The sequence below is a fragment of the Macrobrachium nipponense genome, chromosome 27 (assembly GCF_015104395.2).
Source record: "Macrobrachium nipponense isolate FS-2020 chromosome 27, ASM1510439v2, whole genome shotgun sequence".
NCBI classification, from domain to species: domain Eukaryota; kingdom Metazoa; phylum Arthropoda; class Malacostraca; order Decapoda; family Palaemonidae; genus Macrobrachium; species Macrobrachium nipponense.
This window is the reverse complement of record NC_087216.1, coordinates 10,455,848-10,475,847: the sequence shown is the minus strand read 5'-3', so window position 1 is coordinate 10,475,847 and position 20,000 is coordinate 10,455,848. Positions and strand designations below refer to the sequence as shown.

The window sequence follows — 20,000 nt, the reverse complement described above, 5'->3', positions numbered from 1 at the left end:
TTCGGGACTTATATTTGTGAGACTGTTACCAAAATATAGATGTAGTTAATAACTCTCGAGCATAACACGAAGCAATTACTTGAAATTAGATGTAATTAGATGTAACGACGTGATACCACTTAATACATAACCCAGCCAGAAGGACGCGGGAATTCCAAGAATATTTTTAATAATGAATCTTTAATTTTGGGCGGTTTTATTTCCAGCGTAACTTGAATTTATATAAAGGTCTCACGTAAGAAAATTCCAGTACGAATGTCAGGATCTTTCTAGCCTCTTGATGCGGTCGTTTTATGCAAATATCCGAGGTTTTCGGAACTCTCGTAATTCCTATGTGTTCAGTTGTTCATTAAATATGAAAATGTTTAACCTTTTGTTCTAACCATTTGAAGCTCATTGATCAATACAGTCTCCTCCTCTGCATATTGTTTTCAGCTGTACAGCTTAGTTAACAGAGAGAGAGAGAGATAGAGAGAGAGAGAGAGAGTTGAAACAATATTTTATTCACACATGTCTTTAATAGATGAAATATTTTAGTTGCATTCACTGACGTCAATGTCTATCCTTCTTTGATCGTTTTACTTCCATCAACGCACGTCATGCGGTGCACTGTAGGCATTGCTTTAGCTGCAACCCCTATCATTTCTTTTACTCTACCTCCGTTCATATTATTTCTTCCATCATACGTTCAAAACTCTCCTAACAATTGTTTTAAAACCTCCCTTTGAATTTTCCTTTCAGCGCTGAATGACTTCATAGGTCCCAGCGCTTGGCCTTTCGCCTAGATTTTTTATATTCCAGTCGATCGTTTTATGTCACAATTTTTAGTATAGTTGTAGCTTCGCGTCACAGCAGCATTATCGTTTTCTTATCCACTTCCTAAGTGAACAGTCGTCACCGTTTGACAATTCCACAAAGTGTGTGTTTATCTTCCCCTTAAGAAGAAAAAAACTTGTCTGACAACTATCTCTCTCTCTCTCTCTCTCTCTCTCTCTCTCTCTCTCTCTCTCTCTCTCTCTCTCTCTCTCGTTGGCAAAATGTAAAGCAAAAAATGGGAATGTTGTTACGGCACTTCAAAACAAGAAAAGCTGAACACATGATTATGCTTTATAAAACATATGTTCGTATAGTCCACTTGAATATTGCAATATGATATGGTACCCACACTATCAAAAGGATATTGCACAAATAGAGAGTGTACAAAGGTCCTTTACAGCTAGAATGAAGAAGTTAAGGACCTAGACTACTGGGAAAGACTACAATTCTTAAAATTATATAGTCTAGAAAGGAGAAGAGAACGCTACATGATAATTCAGGCATGGAAACAGATAGAAGGAATAGCAGGAAAATATCATGGAACTAAAAATATCAGAAAGAGCAAGCAGAGGTTAGATTAATAGTGCCCAAAACTATACCAGGAAAAATAAGGAAAGCACACAGGACATTAATCCACTACGCACCAGCATCGATAATGCAGCGTCTATCAATGCGTTGCCAGCTCATCTGAGGAATATATCAGGAGTGAGCGTAGATGTGTTTAAGAATAAGCTCGACAAATATCTAAACTGCATCCCAGACCATCCAAGATTGGAAGATGCAAAATATACCGGAAGATGTACTAGCAACTCTCTGGTAGACATTAGAGGTGCCTCACACTGAGGGACCTGGGGCAACCCGAACAAGATGTAAGGTCTGTAAGGTAAGGTAAGGTCTCTCTCTCTCTCTCTCTCAGATAAATATTACATTCTCTCTCTCTCTCTCTCTCTCTCTCTCTCTCTCTCTCTCTCTCTCTCTCTCTCTCTCAGACATATATTATATTCTTGGGCCCGCCCATTCATAAAGCAGCCTCCTAACACATTACAGGTGTCGTTTGGAGACGTTTCTTCTGACAAGTGCGCTCGTTGAATGCATACGATAGCCTTCCCTTCTCATGGCTTTGGTTTGCACACGCACTGCAGTGTGATGTGTACCAAGATGGTATCTTGATGTCTACAATGACGTTGGGATGGCTTACGTACATTGGCTTGCGTCCTTACACACACGTATCTTTATAATAAATGAATAAATATATATAGTATATACATATACACATATTTATATAAAACACGCACACACACATACACACACACACACACACACATATATATATATATATATATATATATATATATATATATATATATATATATATATATATATATTATATATATATTATATTATTATATATATATATATTATATTTGCTTGTGTATGCATGTGCTTATAATAGTCGTTATTTTCATTTGTAATGTGCTTCTCACTAGGCTCGGCTCTCTCTCTCTCTCTCTCTCTCTCTCTCTCTCTCTCTCTCTCTCTCTCTCTCTCTCTCTCGAGTTTTCTTATTGGGAATCTCACCTAACGTGTTAATTATCTATTGTGTCTTGTTTTCGAGGACGTGAGCTATTTTTGACAATTATGATTATTATAATTAGATTTGTTAGAAGAATCAAGAGCGTTACGAACTCACAAGTGACCTGGTCAATTTCTTGAAGTGCATTAGAGGAAGTCGGTCAAGAAAATGAAAACGTCAATTTTATTGCGAAGTATTATGATTCTCTCAACCTCATGAACCCCAGAGCAGTGAAGCGAAGATGAAGAATGACTTTGCAGTTGTATTGACAGATCAGTTGAATTCATGAATTATCATCCTTTGCTTGAATAACGAACCTGGGATGAGTAATATCATTTTAATTGTGTCAGTCGTGACACCTCATTACGCTGTGATGCTAATTAACATCATCATCATCGCCATCATCACTTTTAAGTTGAAGGTTACCTGTTATTAATTTTTTATATTGTTTTTGACACAACTTTTACGAAAAGCATGTTGGTATGTATGAATATATTTGCATTAAATCTCAACACCTGTGCGGGCACGCTCACATTAGTGCTTGGGCAGAGAGAGAGAGAGAGAGAGAGAGAGAGAGAGAAGAGAGAGGAGAGAGTAGGGGTGGGATCAGGTGGGGGATAGATGCAGATATTAGAGGGCACATACACTAAGTTTACACCATACAGTTGTTGCAGACTAATTGCGAGCAAAGCTTCGGTATGATTGTAGATTTTGTCTGTAGACTGAGTTAATATTTATATACTACTCATGCATACTCTTCGGCCATATGTTGTTAATTGATATACATTCACGATAACTCCTAAGAAAACATTTCATTCTCCAATAAAACTTACGGACGATTTTCATTTTGTTTTACACCCATACGAACACAACAGCAATAACAATTACCTTATTAACTCATTTAGGCTATGTGGCAACGCCGCACCCACCCACCCATGAACTGAGAGACCATGTTATCCCTCTCCCATCTTCCCCCACACCCGGTACCTCCGATAGTCTCGCAGCAGCCAACCGCCAAATCTTGCTTTACTGGTCGTCCGCGAACACCTGTCCTCGTCTTCTTTTCCACTTCCACGAAAAGTCATTAGGAATTTCTGTATTGGATGGATGGGACGACCCGCCCATCTTATTTATCGTTTCAGTGCCTAACATAATTTACAGCCCACTTACGTCCAGCAAGAGCAAGTTTTTCTGTTTATTTATTTTTTTTAAATCTCGAAGTTTTCCTCTTAACACGTGAAATGTTTACGTGTTAACAGTCCACAGATGTATCCAAATTCCATCAAGAGAGGGCAGCGGGCTGATTATATGAACGGGTGTCTGAGATAAGGCCGCAGTTCTAATCACCTATTTTATATATATATATATATATATATATATATATATATATATATATATATATATATGGATGTATGTATGTATGTGTGTGTGTGTGTACATGTAATTTACAGCTATTAGCTGAATATATTTGATTGAATCGCATCTCTCCCTCTCACACTACCACCTTCCCTTAGCAAGTCACTCCATCCCATTCCTGCATTGAACCGCAGAATTTGGTCATGTGCCAACACTTTGATTCCCCGGCGAGTTCGATAAAGCGAGAAGTGTTCTCTCCTTATCACTTTTTTTTTCACTTTGTTGTTTATTTGTTCGTTTTTCACTTTTTATTTTTATTTTGTCAACTTCATTTAGTCTACCCTTTTGGATTTATACCAACACTTGGATCGGTTGCATAATACCAAGAGATAAACAAATCCGACGATCCCAGGATCTCCGCTTTGTTTCTATGTGTATGCTAGTCGGGGGCTAGTGTTGGCGAGGGTAGAGAGGATTGGTGGGGTTGGGGATGGGGGGGAATGGGTGGTGATAACTAGTCTCACGTGACCCAGAGTGGCCAGAGAAATCGGCAAGTGGAAATCTCTGTCCGGGGTGAAGGAAAAAGCTTTTGGTTTGGTACAAGAGTTGTTCTTTCGCACCAATAGATGGCCTAACATGGGCTTTCACGAAATGCGCTCTCATTGCATACGAGTGCTCGAGTCATTGTGAGTAAAGTCAGTTGGACTTGGCGGTCTTTCGACTTCTAATATTGCTTGTTCAGACAAATGCGGCTTTCAGGTTTTAGCTTATGAAGCAATAATTGTATTGAATACTGTTTTAGTGTTGGTATTAGCCAACGGCATTTCGCTTAGAGTTTTTTTTTTTTTTCATAAGGATTCGGCTAAATTAATAGATTTTTTAAATTTAATATTCATCTCGCACGATCATTTGCAATTTCTCTCTCTCTCTCTCTCTCTCTCTCTCTCTCTCTCTCTCTCTCTCTCTCTCGCACGCACACACACGCACACACACACACACACACACATATATATATATATATATATATATATATATATATATATATATTATATATTATATGTGTATGTATATGTATATAGGCTATATAGTATGTCGTGGATGATATTCATCTTCATATTCTTAGCAAATCTCGTTGAATGAAGTTGCAATCCTTCAATCTTTTTCCACCCTGGGGGCCACCCACCACAGTCGAATAACACCTAAGTACGAAAGTTACTGCTTATGCCATTTGCGGAATGAACGTCTCAGGAAAGGGGCCAGGCATTTCTTTTCCTTGGGATCGATCTGCTGTCATTTCCAGGCCTTTTATAGTAGATTTACATCACCTGTGCATCTAATGTCTAGGCCAGTCCCTTACGACGCTCCTCATTGGCTGTTGATAAGCCAATCACAGGGCTGGAAATTCAGTCTCTCTCTCGAGTTCACATAGGCAGGATGTATGTTCCACCTCTCCTGAGGGATACTTTTGAAAGACGTATCCCGCAGGAGAGGTGGAACATACATCATGCCTGTGTGAAGTCGAGAGAGAGACAGAGTTTCCAGCCCTGTGATTGGATTATTAACAGCCCATCAGGAGCGCCGTTAGGGACTGGCCTAGACATCAGATGCACGGGCTATGTGAATCTACTTTTATAGTAATTATTGTGCATCATAAATACGACATGCACGTAAACTTCATCTGTTACATATGCCGTAATCCGACCTTGTCTTTTGACTTCTTGTATAAGTTGATTTAGAAGTAGACAGTCTTGTTTCCCAGACGTATCCCAAGGCCGTCTTGGGGAAAAACGTGAAGACGGCACTACTTTTTTTTTATATACGTATATACTTTTATTTCTGGTTTCCCCGATTGCCAGACTTACAGAATTCCACTTAGCCCTTCGGCGGCGAATGAGATGCTTTGTGAATAAATGAGTATAAAGGTAAAATATTTTCTTGTATGTTAATAAATACCATGTGAGTTCATATGAGTCGTTAATAAATAAATAAAGTCACTTTGGTTTACCGTTGCCTATTTCTGTGAAAATATAGTTTCAATTTTTTTTATATTCTAATATAGCAATGTAGTCTCTCTCTCTCTCTCTCTCTCTCTCTCTCTCTCTCTCTCTCTCTCTCTCTCTCTCCTATATGTTATATCACGCGCTTTGAATGGCTCTGTGAGAAAGTAATTTATCATGAATTTGTTCCTGCCACCTTGCTCGAGTCAACGTATAACTCTTAATCTCGTGTATGATTAGTGTTCACTATCTGGAAATATGGCTTCAGGCAATACTCAAGTTTAAGATATCTCTTATGACCTAATCCTCTGTCACATATCAATCATGGTGACTATCCTAGTCTTGGTGCTAAGTCATTTATTTTGAGCTAGATTTTTATAGACAGAAAGCCAGTGGCGGATCTAGAAATGTTTCATTTTGGGCTCTTAACATTGCTGACTTTATAACTGTGCCAGAACAGAACCCAATGTATGAATGATAGTAGGTCTAAGCTACTGGATCCCTCCGCCCAGATCTTTTCATTAACGCATGCAACTCGTTTAAAATTCAAGGTACCATTCTTTATCAAAAATTCACTTCTGAAAAGCATATCTGGGCTATCTCTTCTTTGGTTGCTCAAAAATTCTGTATGCGTAGCTCTTTCAGTATTTGTGGAGACCTGTCTACCCGTAGGAAGTGTATAAATTATTTTATTCTTCCGTGTTTTGAACAGTGTTTCAATGTTTGGTCTTCAGCATCTGCCAAGCAGCTTAATTTGTTGGATAAGAACTTGAATTCTTTAAAATTTCTTATCCCAGTTATTGATAGTAATCTTTTGCATCATCATCTAGTCCGTTCGTCAGCTCTGTATTAGATATTTCATAATTCTGATCACCGTTTTGCATTCAGGTCATCCCATACTACCCCATCCACACAGAGTACTAACATTCTCGCCTTTTCTTCTGGGAGATTCAGCACTACACAGCCTTCATGTATTTAATTTTAAGTGAAGATCGATTGGTGAATGTATCTCCCTAATCGTTGGAATGCCACAAGAGTTCATACTTGGTGCAATATTCTTTTTTTCTTTTTGTCGAGGAGGGTGACATAGTTTATTTGAGTTTGTTTTATTGATGCCACATTATTACTTATTTGTTTTTCTGTGGTATTTCTATTGCCTTGTTTATTTTTCACTTTCCAGTGTTCTTTTTCCGTACTTGGGTGCCTAGTGTGTTGGGGCCACTAGACTTGTAAATTTTTGCTTTTCCAGCTAGAGTTGCACCTTGGCTAATAATAATAATAATAATAAATAATAATAATAATAATAATAATAATAATAATAATAATATTAATAATATCCTGTTGTTAAGGTTATGTTGACCTATCAAATTTAACCACTTTTAAAGCATTACTGTTACTATAAAGATGTTTTAAAGGACCACCCATATATTGACGATGTATGGTTATATACTTACTCTGAAGATGAATTAACATTTTTGGACCAGGCTCCGAAATTGTAAATTTTTCAGAAAAAAAACATATTTTTGTATTTTATACCATGCTTCCGGATTTGCTTTGTATGAAAACGAGTTTGGGTTATCAAGATGCAGCAAGCAAGAAAGCTCCCAACATATATAAAGTAAATAAGAAAGAACGAAATGAAATCTGATTAGTAAAAATGATAAGAAAAATAGCAGACAGCAATCGTTGTAAATTACTTACTGCACCTGTATGAAGATAATCCTCAGTATAATTAAATCTAGGTAGCTGTTTGTTCAATCAGATGTAGAAATACGTTGGTTTGATTGATTGAGAAATATTGGGTACTTGAGTTAAAGAAAAATGTTTCTTTCAGTTAAACATGGAATGTTTCTCACAGGTACATCCACTGTTTTCTCATAATCTGTGTTGGGATTTATTCCGAGTGCGTGACTCTCTCTCTCTCTCTCTTCTCTCTCTCTCTCTCTCTCTCTCTGGGGGTTTCCCGTAAGAAGGGAAAGACGAAAGTTGAATATTTGTTATGGTCTGAATCCCAAAACAAGGTTACGATATTGGTGTCTTCATGTCACATTTGACTGCCATCAGAGGCAGTCCTTACCAGTCATGACAGAATTATGGCCGTTGTAACTGTCGTAAAGCAGTCACATCCTGTTAGATTATTCTCAGGCACCTCATATCGTTAACGTGACCCAAAATAATGTCTGTATAATTAAGGTGGCTGGTGAATAGATTATGAATATATAAAGAGGAGACACTGCAGTGAAAACGAGTGATGGTGAAATGCCTCTTAGTTACCTATGAAGCTGAAATGATATATGTGGTTTTGTAATACAAAATCTATCTTGTATTACGGTTACAGGTAGGAAGCTTATTTATACTTAATTTTTCTGACCACGTAGTGCCGTGGACACGTAGCATCGTTAGAAGAGATCTTTGTCGCAGCTATATAGAAGTCGGTCACCCTCTAGTGAGTATCAGTATTAACGGAAATGCCTCTCTCTCTCTCTCTCTCTCTCTCTCTCTCTCTCTCTCTCTCTCTCTCTCTCTCTCTCTGGTTTAATGAGTGTACGTACAGTTCTTTTATATGTTTTCAATATCTATCTGTTTGTCTAATTATCTTCAAATTCTGGCGTGCATTTTTTGAGTCTTTAACCGTTTCCTGAGGAGCTTCCAAGATTTGCACCAATATTACTTGGATTTTGCTCTAATTGAAAGAAATATGAGTCATCGTATGAAGGGTAACTTTATTTATACCCTTTTCCATCCCTGTTTTTCTTGCAAAGTGGCTGAGAGAGAGAGAGAGAGAGAGAGAGAGAGAGAGAGAGAGAGAGAGAGAGAGAGGGCCATGACTGTACAATTCTGCACGGCGTGAATTGACTTACTTGTTTTGGTCCATTGATTGACGTAAAATGTTATCGTAGCCACTATCGTCATCAACACTTTATAAGTTGCTCCTATAACTGGTTATCTAAATGAAGTTTCTTCTATACTTGGTTATCTGCTCAACAAAATGAGGTAGGAAAAATAAGAAAAGGTTGAGAGAAATGTTCACCACCGCTGAATATTTAAGTAAGATTAATTTGAAATTGTTTCCTACAAAAGAGAATCAGTTCAAAAATGTCTTCCAAAACACTTTAACAGTTTAGGAGACTAGAGTAGAATGTGAGAGAAAGTAATCTAATAATGGATATGCGGTATACAAAAAGTAGAAAAAAAAGAGAATATAAAATGATAGACTAAAGAACACTTGCAAAGTTTGATTATTCGCCAAGAAAGCTTATTTTAAATTAAGGAGGAATTATGAAAGAAGTCCCTGTGAAGGGAATACGCGGAGTTGATTGAGAGAGGCGTAAGATCGGAAGGTTGAAAAGGGTCTCTTGTTGTCGTTTCATTTTCTCCCGACTGCAAGTGGACTAACCAGGGTATGGCGCGCAGTTGCAACGCGCTTCTTTTTCGCCCATTTACGTTCGAAATTATTTCAGCGGAGGCTTTCCAATTCCACGTGTATTTAGTGGATTGGGTGTTCAATTTAACTGTTTTAGGGGAAACGTCAGCGGAAATGCGCCGGGAATATTTGAATGCCGTTGAATAGGAAATGTTTATTTTAGACGCTTGGTCTAGCAGGCCAAGACGAACTGGCAACAAAAACGTTTTTGTTAGTTTTGTGGTTGAGCGTAGTACTACACCCATCTCTCTCGCCTGGCCTGGGTTCTCTGCCGTGCACTGCCGCTGTCTGTTGCAAATTAGAATTTTTGTGCTTTTGCAGTCAAGAAATTAACTTTATTCTTCTGCTTTCAATTTTCGATTTTTGAGGCCGTTATTCTATCTGTTCTCATTTTGGACATTGAAGAGTCGGTAGCCTCGGTTGGTCAAATTTTTCATTTCTTCAATAGATTGTTTATTCTGCCTGATTTTCATTTATTTATTTTATTTAGTTATCCCTTGGAATATTCTAGTTTTCACTTTTTTGTACTGGTATCTGACAAACTTTGTCATTCAAGATAGTGTAATGAGAGCTCACCATTGATGTTGTGAATTTGCATGGCTCCCTTTGTACGTGGAAAGGTGGGAATCAAATATTAATTTTTTTTTTATGTAATTACTAACTTACAATTCACTCAGATTTTGCTAAGAAATGAGCTTGCCACATCTGGTCTGTATTATGCTGTACCTTCCAGTTTCTTTGTGATTGCAAGTTGTACGTGAGTAAAAGCTTGCCATAGACCTTGAAGCTGGCCTATATACACTTGCCTTTCGTAAGTGAACATCGAAATAGGTACGTGTTTCCTGATGGATTGATTACATAGAGAATCTGATGTGACAACGAATTTGAAGGTCATTGATTGATTGATTGGTCAGTTAAAAAGATATACTTGGCTGTAACGACGAAGTAGTTTTCGGATATATTAGTTAGCATTTCATAGCTCATTTGCAACATACAGATGCCTTTATAGTTAATAACACATGGACTGAGTTATTTATAGATTTATTAATGTTTATTGTAATCGAGATCGGCAACATATTTAGCGTTTCAATACGTTTAGTCTTCCATGTAAAAAAAAAAAAAAAATTGAATCCTTTCTCTGAGGTTTATTGCGACCTTAGAGAGTTTGGATAAAGCATAACCATTGCTTATTTTTCCTGACCTATATATAAAATGATTCCGGTTCCCCTTCTCTCCCACCCTCCTCTCTCTCTCTCTCTCTCTCTCTCTCTCTCTCTCTCTCTCTCTCTCTCTCAAACTTGCACCGTGGCTAACGGGTTCGATGTGAGTAGATCACGAAGAGGCCCGAAGTCGCTACCACTATATATATATATATATATATATATATATATATATATATATATATATATATATATATATATATATAGTGGTTTGTTTGTTTATGTGCGTTTGTATATTTGTTTGTTGGTTCTCGCGCGTAGGTGTACCCGTACGTGAGGAAGATGTTTGCCTACTGTGTACTGATAACTTACAAGGCACAATTATGCAGGTACTTGTCTGTGAGTTGCAGTATTAGTTCTATCCCAATATTGTGATAGAGCAGTGTTGTATTCGAACTTAACACGAGAGAGAGAGAGAGAGAGAGAGAGAGAGAGAGACGGAGAGAGAGAGAGAAGATCGGGGTAGGGGGTTGGGGTGATGCCGGGTGGGAAGCCAGAGTAATTGAAGCTTATTGGCTTTAATAAAATGTAATAGATAAGAAGCGAGACGTGAAAGTAGGCTCAGGGCAGAAATTAATCTTTGTTCTTTGTTGCTGTTGTTGTAGAAAGGGCTGAGGAAGCCTTTCGGTGTTGAGGTTCTTGTTGTGATTTTGCATAAATATTACACACACACACACACACACACACACACACACACACACACACATATATATATATATATATATATATATATATATATATATATATATATATATATATAATGCGTGTGTGCGTGTATTTATTTATGACTGTAGATGAAAAATAAGAGTAAATTGTCGGTGCCACGTTCATCCTTTTAACTGCTGAATCTCTCTCTCTCTCTCTCTCTCTCTCTCTCTCTCTCTCTCTCTCTCTCTCTCTCTCCTCTCTCTCTCAAGTCAACTTTTTCAGAATTTCGTGTAAATATAAAATGTATTTTTCAAAGAGAGAGAGAGAGAGAGAGAGAGAGAGAGAGAGAGAGAGAGAGAGAGAGAGAGAGAGATATTCTTGAACCACACTCATTTTGAATTAAACAAACAACTCTTAATTTTTGTTACGCCTAAGACTGTACTTATCTAAGAAGGTGGACTTGGATGCATCCATAAAGGAAGTTGCTGTATAGACTAGAACCAGTTTCTCATTATTACGAACTGATATCAAAGAGGAAAAAAAATGAATATGTAATGCGTAGGAACAAGAAGCGGTGAGGTGCAACAACTGTAAAAAGAAAAAAAAAATAGAAAAGAAACACGCGCGCGAACAGGTCACGTTGTATAAATAAAACATGTTTTTGCAATTGCCTCTATCAGCGGAGAAATGAATGTTGTCCTAATGCGACGTGACAGTTGAAACGGTGGCCGAGGGGAAAGACTTGCTTTGTATCTGTGATCTCCTAGATGTTATCTCTCTCTCTCTCTCTCTCTCTCTCTCTCTCTCTCTCTCTCTCTCTCTTATAGTGACCGCTAAGGAGACTGAAAAGGCGGTTCTAGATTCAGTTGTAGTGTTGCCTCTCTCTCTCTCTCTCTCTCTCTCTCTCTCTCTCTCTCTCTCTCTCTCTCTCTCTCTCTCGTTAACACTAAAGAGAAGGAAAAGGAGGAAGATATAGGTACAGTTGTAGATGTGAATCTCTCTCTCGTTACCGCTAAGGAGAATGAAAAGGAGGAAGATGTAGGCACTGTTCTCTCTCTCTCTCTCTCTCTCTCTCTAAGAATGAAAAGAAGGAAGATCTATTATAGGTGCTGTTGTAGACATATTGCTGGTTTTTTTCCTTGTGATTTTTCTTTTGTTAAAGAAATGTATGATTTAAAGTTCAGCTTGGTGCTGAATTTTCTTTATTTTGTTATTTGTGTCTTTTAAACTGGCCTAATATTGGTCAGGGCATCAATTCAAAGAGCACCCTTCTTTTATTGAGTGGATTAAATTCTTGTTAGTTATTTATTTTTCAGGTAGACGATAGTGCTTAGACTGTATCGCCTTAACACCCAAAAACTTGTCCTGGAATTATATAATTATGTTTATAAAAGCGAATACTACAGAAAAGCGATAGGCAGAAAGTCTATACCAAGCGCTTTCTGTCTTTATTCCGGCACTGTCGAGGCACAAATGAAACACAGCTGGAAAGATGGTCGCAAGAAAAACAAAAAGATCAAGAATACCAGATGGTTAATTGTCAAAAGGGTAAAAATCAAAGAGATAATCCGAGATAATCCTGAGATCACGCGGTCACAAGCTACAAGCCGTAGACTTAACCGTTTACATGTGTGTTTTTTGTGAGAGAAATTGAGTTGTGTGTGTGTGTGTGTATATATATATATATATATATGATATATATATATATATATATATATATATATATATATATATTATATATATATATATATTATATATATTATGAGTCATATCACATTACCGTGATTCATATATATACATCGAGCTACAAATTTCCTTTAATATCTAATTCGCTCTACCTCGGAATTAATATATTTTCAAATATGTTAACCTTCTTGATATGATTCACGAAGAACAAAGCTATAGCTTTGCTGTAGCCTGTAACTTGCTCTACCAAATGACTGCACTTTTGATGAAGATATGTAAAAAAAAAAACATATAGCTTCATAAAACTGTGATGTGTGTGAAATTGGTAATTCCTTAAAATTGTGAAAAGAAGATAAATGTCGACCTAGGTATCTGTTTAAATAGAGAAGTAAGGGAACTTTGATCTCTCTCTCTCTCTCTCTCTCTCTCTCTCTCTCTCTCTCGTGGCGCAGAGAAGCAGTTTAGGGGATGCCGGCATTGCCGGGTGAAGAATTAAGGGGCCCCTGTTCCCTCGGTAGAGTCCCGCATACTTTTCACTTAAACTAATGAATATCTTATTAAACTCTCTCTCTCTCTCTCTCTCTCTCTCTCTCTCCTCTCTCTCTCTCTCTCTCTCTCTCTCTTTAATTCACGTCTTTTTCTTCTTTATTTGAGATTTTCTTTCTGGTTTTATTGTTTTGTTAAGCTAGGTGATATTAGCATAATGCTCAGTAATGTTCACTTATGTTTAATGATTTTCTTTTCCATTTTTTTTAGCTCTACCATTTGCTTTGCTTTCAAGTATATTTTTTTTTGCAGAGTAGTAATATCGCAGTTTTTCTCTTTCCAGGGCTGTGCTTTTTGTGGCTGTCTACAACGTGAGTTTGATAGTATAGACATTTATTGATGTATTTAATTCATTAAATAACTCACACTGTACAGGCATTTGTATTTACACATACATATATGTATACTTTTGTATACATACATATATATATATATATATATATATATATATATATAATATATATATATATACATACACAAAACTCACTTCCCCTCCTAATACGACATAGATTTACTTAGCGGTGAAAAATATGGAAATGCGTTTATTTACCTTATCATTTGATTAGTCCCTACCATCCTATCATTTGATTAGTCCCTACCATCCCAACATTGACATTGCATTCAAGACTTTTACGTGGAAAAACGCAATTAATCATAATACGCGACATATTCAATTTTTTCCTTCTTTATTAATTATTTAAGTTATCTCTTTTATACATTCTCTTCCCTTACACCGTTCCCATCTCCTCTCCCTCCCACCCTGTTGTTTTACGATTTCCTTGATTATGAGTAAACATTAAAAAAAAACTTTTATGTAGGCCATAGAGTTTTCATTAAATGACGTAAATCTTTAAATTTAGATTCCCTGGATAGGAGGACTTGTCCTGCAGTGCTCAGAAACTGTATTTGATTATTTAAGCTCCTGGATTCTATATTATTTTCATTTAGGCGTACTAGATCATGTCAGGCAGAATTCGTATATTTTTCTGTTTTCAGTGATATATGTATTTTTGAACCCCTGATGTATTTTTGATTTCCTGCCTTCGTTATCTTTGCCGTAAAGGTGCAGATCAGGTGTGGTAGAATTGTTGTCATTATTTTTCTTATTTTTGTTAAAATAATTTTCTTATTTTTTGTCCCGCATATTGGATTTTATTTTGCGACTACGGGTTGCTATTTGAGCAAGAGCCCGTGCTGGCATAAGGCCAGCTTTATCAACAACAACATATTTTGAAGTTTGGTAGAATTTTTGTCTTTATTTTTCTTATAGTTTATTGTTAAAATAAATTTCTTGTGATTTTTTTCCCCGCATATTGCATTCTATTCTGCGTATTCTGGCCAAGTAGTAACATAGCTTTCTTGCCCTGTTCCATATGAATGTGTGCACGCTATGATTAATAATGACGATGAATATTTAACGGCATAATCATTAAGCAAGAGCTTTCGCTGGCACGAGGCCAACATATACAACACATACAACACAAGCAACCACAACGTATCGGTCAGTTTGAGGTGATTAATCATCTTCCCGAAGACGAGAATGAGGTCTGGAACTTTGAAAACACAAACGGGCGAGTTTTAAACCAAAAAGGCTGAGAGACAGTCTTTGGCCATCAGACTGATCAGAGATGTCTCGATAAAGTTAAGTCTATCTTAGTTTAACCAGACCGCTGAGCTGATCAACAATTCTCCTAGGGCTGCCCCGAAGGATTAGATATTTTAACGTGGCTAGGAACCAATTGGTTACTTAGCAACGGGACCTGCAGCTTAATGTGAGATCCGAACTACACAGAGAAATGAATTTCTATCGCCAGAAATAAATTCCTCCGATTCCTTGTTGGCAGAGTGGGGAATCGAAGCCGGACCCTGAGATCGGTAGTCGAGCACGTTAGCGACTCGTCCAACGAGGAACGTCAGATGTCTCGATAAATTTATAGCAAATGGTAAAGACCAAGGTATATATAATGATCTGCCTTATTCTATATACCTTGGTAAAGACCTTGGGTAAAGAGAGGAACTTCAGATGTCTCGATAAATTTATAGCAGATGGTATAAAGGCCTTGGGTAAAGAGAGGTCGGGAAACTGGTGAGGCTCTAGATAATCCAGGACCTGGGATAGGTAATCCATCCGATCAGTCGTTTTCCCCTTGACCTTTTATCGGTTTCCCCAGAGGCTTTGAAGATGAGCCGATGCAGGTGTGTTTTTGGTTCTCAAGTACGAACATGTTATAGTAGTAGGTACGATTTAGTGTTGTGACCAAAGACAGCCGTTCGATATTTTTTTTGGTAAATATATTCATATGTCTTGAAAGATTTCTTACAGGGTGATGTAGATTGTAGAATATGTACGTGCATATGCTTATGTGAATTATTTTCTGTGCCATAATCTTATTTTAGTTTACCAGCATGGGTAACCGCCTGCATTGTACCATTTTATCATGGAAACCCGTATTTACTTTCATCTCTCTCTCTCTCTCTCTCTCTCTCTCTCCTCTCTCTCTCTCTCCTCTCTCTCTCTATATATAGATATATATATATATATAATATATATATATATAATACATATATATATAATATATATATATATAATATATAATATATTTATATATACCATACATACATACATACATGTCCGTATTTGCTTTCAGTATTATTCATTTTTCTCTCTCTCTCTCTCTCTCTCTGTACATATATACATACATATTTGTGTCAGGAGTTAATACGTAGAATGAAATACCAGAGAAAGAGAAAGAACAGTAAAGCTAAAAATGTCTTCAAATCAGCACAATTTTCATTGACAAAATCATGTATTTCAAGATCGCACGCACGTAAACACCGACCTGCCTCATCACTCTAAAAACCTATTTTTTCAGAGCTCCTAATCAGATACTTTATCATTCTTCCCTTGCAGTCAGCCATCTCGTGTTTCAGTCTGACCAAGTTTCAAGAGTTAGCTCTCTAAGATTAGAGCGAAGTTATTTTTGGGTTTATCTGTACAGATGTCAGTCACACCTTCGAACTTTGGTTGATTACGGAGATATTTTTAAAGTGAGACAGTATGTGTGAGATAGTATGTATTTTTTTTCAGGTTCGATGACCGTAGTTTCGCAATGCCATTTTGTAGATGTAATCATGAATCGGCCGTTTCTTGTGACGCATCTGCTTATAGCATATATATATGTATATATATATATATATATATATATATATATATATATATATAATATATATATATATATATATATATATTATATTATTAATCTTTCTTGCGCCTGTTTATACAGATTCCATCTAATTTTTGCTCATTAAGAGATTCCCATGATAAAAATAATGTAATTTCGCAGATAGCTGATTTGATATCACACACTGGCGTTGCAACAGAGACGGCCATCGACTTCGAAAGAAATCACCAGTCATAGAGTACCAGCATCTATGAAACCCGCCTTTTGCGTCAGTAATGTTAGCAGGATCAAGTTCCTCCGACCCTTTGCCTTGTTTGTTTACTCCTATCAAATAATCTCTAGGCCTAATTATCAAGTGACTCGCAACCTATGAAGCGGAATGAGGCCATGGTCGTGTTTCAGCGCGGCCATCCCTAGAAGAATGTTTGAATTTGGTCACGTTCATTTTGTGCCTGGGCTGTTCACAAACTACGTTTATTCACTTTAATATATATCTATATATATATATATATATATATATATATATATATATATATATATATATATATATATATATATATATATTTTTTTTTTTTTTTTTTTTTGGTACGACTTCCTGATCCTCCGGATACGAGAATATTATTATTATTATTATTAAAAAAAAATTTTTTTCAAAAGTCCTCCAATTCGACTGGGGGTGGTATTTATAGTGCTGGGTTCCGGGTTGCATCCTGCCTTCCCTTAGGAGTCCATCACTTTTCTTACTATGTGCGCCGTTTCTAGGATCACACTCTTCTGCATGAGTCCTGGAGCTACTTCAGCCTCTATTTTTTCTAGATTCCTTTTCAGGGATCTTGGGATCGTGCCTAGTGCTCCTATGATTGTGGGTACAATTTCCACTGGCATATCCCATATCCTTCTTATTTCTATTTTCAGATCTTGATACTTATCCATTTCTTCCCTCTCTTTCTCTTCAACTCTGGTGTCCCATGGTATTGCGACATCAATGAGTGATACTATCTTCTGGACTTTGTCAATCAGCTTCACGTCTGGTCTATTTGCACGTATCACCCCTATCCGTTTCTGATTACCGATAGTCCCAGAGGATCTTTGCTGATCGTTTTTTTCTATCACTCCCCTCAGGTTGGTGCTCGTACCACTTATTACTGCAAGGTAGCTGATGTTTCTTGCACAGGCTCCAGTGGAGGGCTTTTGCCACTGAATCATGCGTCTTTTTGTACTGGTTCTGTGCAAGTGCCGGGCATTCGCTTGCTATGTGTTTATGGTTTCATTTTTCGTATTGCACCTCCTAACATATGGGAGATCTGTTATTTCCGTCTATCGTTCTTTGAACATATTCTGGTTCTTAGGGCTGATCTTGTGCCGCTGTTATCATTCCTTCAGTTTCCTTCTTGAGCTCTCCCCTCTTGTAGGCCATTTGCCATGTGTTTCATTCGCTTGGCTAGTTCTTTAGTCTGTCTCATGTTTTGTCCGTGCATTGGTTTGTTGTGCCAGTCCTCTGTTCTGTTTGTCATTCTCCTGTCTGTATATTTCTGGGTCTTCGTCTACTTTTATTAGTCCTTCTTCCCATGCACTCTTTAGCCACTCGTCTTAACTGATTTTCATCACTGATTTTCAGATATTGCCCCAGTGCTCTATTCTCGATGTTGATGCAGTCCTCTATACTTAGTAGTCCTCTCCCTCCTTCCTTTCGTGTTATGTATAGTCTGTCCTTATTTGCCCTTGGGTGTAGTGCTTTGTGTATTGTCATATGTTTCCTGGTTTTCTGATCTGTGCTGCTGAGTTCTGCCTTCGTCCATTCCACTATTCCTGTATCTGATTACTGGCACTGCCCATGTGTTTATGGCTTTTATCATATTTCCAGCGTTGAGTTTTGACTTGAGTATCGCCTTGAGTCTCTGCATTTATTCTCTCCTGATCGTGTCCTTCATCTCTTGGTGTTTTATATCCCCTCCTACCATTATTCCCAGTGTTACAACCCTTGGGAATTGTTACAACCCTTGGGGTTGTTATAAAAGTTCTTATTATAATAATTGTTGTCAGTAATAAATGTAACTCAGTGCTAAAGGTCAGTGGAAACAAACACTCAAGAAAACTTAACAATATTTAATACTTAAATACACAATTTAGATCAACCTTGTCGGATGACAAATAACATAACCAGGAAGGACAAATACCAGTCCTTAGAAAAAAACACACTGGATTCCCTAAAACTACGAAGCTAAGTCCTAACAAAGACAGGAGAAATAACCGTTATTAATAATAAACTTGATTGGATCCAACAATTTAGCTGGCCAGACCAAAAATTACCCTAATATTAATTCCAAGAAAGAAGGAAGACAGAGTGAATAAAACAGGAAAACCATTATAAATCCTACCTATCAACACAAAACTAAGCACACAAAACCTTGTCTATAATAGACCTACTGAATGACGTTATATAGTCTCGACGCAAATATGACAATATATATATATGTATATATATATAAGATTAAATAATACAAAGGATGTATAGTTCTTCACTTCATTCGTGGATATATCAGAGGAGAGACAAAACTAGGGCCGTGATCCACTCGCCAAATCAGCTAACAGGGCAGGTCCTGAACGCCAGAGTAATACCATAAAGGAAAGCGATCCCAAACGAAAATCAGAGACACTCTGTCTTACCTGGCGTCAGCCTCCCTACAGGCCATCTCACGAGCTAGCAAGCTCCCAAAACCATAGCAGCTGATTGAAGACGAAAGCGACGGCAACAGTTCCCTGGGAATTCCTCCTCGTCAGGGAAAGGCAGGACTGGCTCAAGTCGCAGGTGACAGGAGCACCTGCGAGTACCTTATTGACGTACTCAAGCCGCAAGTCGAGGCAGGAGACACTCGAGTCGCAGGTGACAAGAGAACCTGCAGACAACAGACCAAGGCGAGATCCAAAGCGTAATCCAAAGAATCGTCGTCCAAAATAAACAGCCAATAATCGTCATCCAAATCCAAATCAGTATGCTGCTCAAGGTGTGATATCTAATAGGGAGTGCTCAAGCCCGAACTGAACTCTGTCCGAGCACCAACGTCCAGACATCACCAAGACGCGTTCATAAACACTCGTATATAAAGAAAAAAGAAAAACAATCGTTAAAACGATAGTTCGGTAATATAAACAAACGGGGAGGAGGCGCCTAACCACACTGAGAAACGTTAAATTAAGCACTTTACGCTAAACACTTAAAAATGACCATACAACGGACACTTAAATTTCAAAATAAATAAACAAATGCTCATACAAAACAAAGGCTATTCTGCCACAAAATGATTCTTAAAAACTAATTAAACCTAGAAAAACAAGGCTGATCTAAATTCATAAAAGGCAAATAAAAAATAATATAGTTTTTCTTATACCCAGGTATTTGTATCCAGTCTCATCTATGTGTTTGATGTTGCTCCCATCTGGTAGCTTTATCCCTTCAGTTCTCGTTACTTTGCCTTTTTGTATGTTGACTAAGGTGCATTTTTCTATTCCAAACTCCATCCTGATGTCCCCAGATACAATCCTTACAGTCTG

General features: G+C 37.4%; 1 long non-coding RNA gene across 2 annotated transcripts in view; it reads left to right on the top strand.

Moving 5' to 3' along the window:
• LOC135200819 (uncharacterized) overlaps nucleotides 1–20,000 on the top strand; it is a 193,416-nt gene that overhangs the window by 44,430 nt on the left and 128,986 nt on the right. For both annotated transcript variants that reach the window (XR_010311375.1, XR_010311374.1), the window contains exon 2: nucleotides 13,550–13,577. This is a non-coding gene — a long non-coding RNA (uncharacterized LOC135200819). The remainder of the gene's footprint in view (nucleotides 1–13,549; nucleotides 13,578–20,000) is intronic.